Below are 2,500 nucleotides of genomic sequence, written 5' to 3' on the forward strand. Positions count from 1 at the left end.
AACTTTAATCATTAGCCCTAGTTTATGAAACCTAGATTGGCAAAAGGCAAATACGTTGATAAATTGGAAATAAGTTGGACAGTTAGTTTTGAAAATACATGTTCGTGGTTAGTCTTACGAAGATCGTTTCATTCCGACCAAGGGCTCGTCAGAGACCCTTCTGCTTGGCAAACTCGTTGGTAAATTCATGCCCAAAGTTAAACTAAGTTTCATTTTTTTTAATGATAACCTAACAACTAGTTCGTTCCTTGTATTCGTTCTTTCATTCGTTAAGTCATTAATTTATTTATTTATTTGTTGTTGTTTTACTAAAGTGTTAGCTCTTCAACGCTGGCAAAGCCCCTTTCTTTTTGTTCTACCGAGGAACTCGTCTATCTTAATGAAAAACATTAGCTCATTGACTAAGGCATTTAGTTATGTAATTATTGAAGATTTACGGGGAAGGGCACATTTATTTACCCAACGGTGTTAACCCGCCAACTTGTTTAAGCTGAGAGTCCAAACAAGCTTTTTGTTTGATTAACACAATGTTTTTGTTTTGTATTATTTGTTCAGGGCGGAATTTTTTTGGATGAAGACGCACGAGTGATCCAATTCTAAAATCCTGGACCAGTGATGGCGTGCTGCATATTTCAGACAACTTGCTAATCCCTGATGATATTCAGCCTTTGCTACCGAGATTCTGCCAACCGAAAGCTATCTCGTAGAGTAAGTTTTCAAGTGACGGATGGTCAAGGGAGGCTTGCAGCTATTTGGCACATATAAGAAAATCCGTAAATCCAAATTTAGAATTCCATCAGATAACTACCCGCACAGAAAAAAAGAAACTGCTCAATGCTTTCGTTTGGATTATCAACAAACACTTACGGACAAGAAAATTAACAGGCCAGGTCGCTTTAAATATGGGATAATAAACTAACCTCCGTTAAAAATGGGCTCAGGAGCTTTTATGCAAATGTCACAGTTTATTATTTCATATAGACTTGAAAATAAGAACCACCTGGAACAGCAAAACCTTAACAGACCCACAGGAAGCTTTTGAATCGTCACACTTAAGGGGCTTCAACCCCTCAGATTGAAAAGTTAGAACCACTTGTCGTAGCATACTAATCAGAACCACAGTTAAAGTAGCTTTCGTTTGAATGGTCACTCTGTAGGATTGTCCATTCAGACTTCAAAAAGTTAAAAACACCTTGAAAAGCTTAATAAACAGTACAACAGAGAAAGTACTGCTCAAGTAGCTTTCATGTGAATGGTCACATTTTAGGATTTCACAGACCGACTCAAAAGTTAGAACACCTTGAAACGCTTAAGAAACAACTCCACAGAAAGGTACTGCTCAGTACCGCTATCATTTTGAATGGTCACAATTTTGGATCTCACCCACAGACCCAAAAGTGGGAAACACTTGAACAGCGTAATAAACAGTATCACAGGAAAGTACTGCTGGCCGGACATGTTAAAGTAGAGTATATATAGGATATTACATGGACGCGCGGGGATACAAATTTTATCTTCAAGTTGCTGCAAGTATCTCTTACGAGTAAGCGAAGCGAAACGAGTGAGAGATACTTTCCGCACGAGAAGATAAATTCGGTTATCCGGGCGCCGGCCCCCCCTCCCTTCCGCCCGGCAGCGGCCAGGTAATTTTCTGTTTATCTATTATAGATATAGGATGAAGTTCCCTCGGAAAAATCAGTTGTCATGGACTCTGAAAAAAACATGGCAGAAGCAGTCGCGCGTGACATGGCTTCTTCGTGAGGGGTTAAAATTGATGGCCGTTTTGTTGTTTCGCGCGCAAAGTGTATCTTAAAATAAATCCATTTGTGACTGTGCTGGGGCAAGACGTCGCAAAAGTGATAGATCAACATTCTTATCTAATTGACTATTTGTTATACTCTGTATTATTGACGTACGCAACGTATTAAGTTATCCATGCCTTGTGAACGAGCTTGAGGCCTGGCACTAGTGTTCAAAGGGCCGGGTCATTAGCGTCCCCAGAGTCACCCGGCCCCTCTTAGCCGCTAAAGGCTGAGCTCGAAAACCACCCTCGTTTTCTCGTGCGAAGGCCCCGCTGGCTAAGGAGAAACGATGGGATCTGGTAACGAGAATGAGGCTAGTAACTTTATCAGGTGGAGAAGTCACATTCTGACATTTTAGTCTGAGCAAAGATGCAGTAATTTCTTGCGAAAACCATGAAATATGAACACTCTAGGCACACTGATCTAAGAGGGAGGGTGGGTTCAAAAACCGGGGACAACGTTTAACCTGAAGGATATTTTTAATTTCATTATCCAACTGTGGTAGCTTATTGTACAAAAAACGCACGAAACGAGTACAAATTATTCCACGATATTGTCCAGTTGGTTAATTTTAGTACAATTGGTTATTGTACAGTAGAGAACCGGTTTGACTAGTTGAGTTCGGCTGACGGTCCCCACACGCACAAATACCTCGTGGTTTCTCGAGGTGTAAAATTCCATTTGCTAAAAATTTAGTG

Source organism: Montipora foliosa, chromosome 7 (genome assembly GCF_036669935.1).
Source record: "Montipora foliosa isolate CH-2021 chromosome 7, ASM3666993v2, whole genome shotgun sequence".
Classification (NCBI taxonomy): domain Eukaryota; kingdom Metazoa; phylum Cnidaria; class Anthozoa; order Scleractinia; family Acroporidae; genus Montipora; species Montipora foliosa.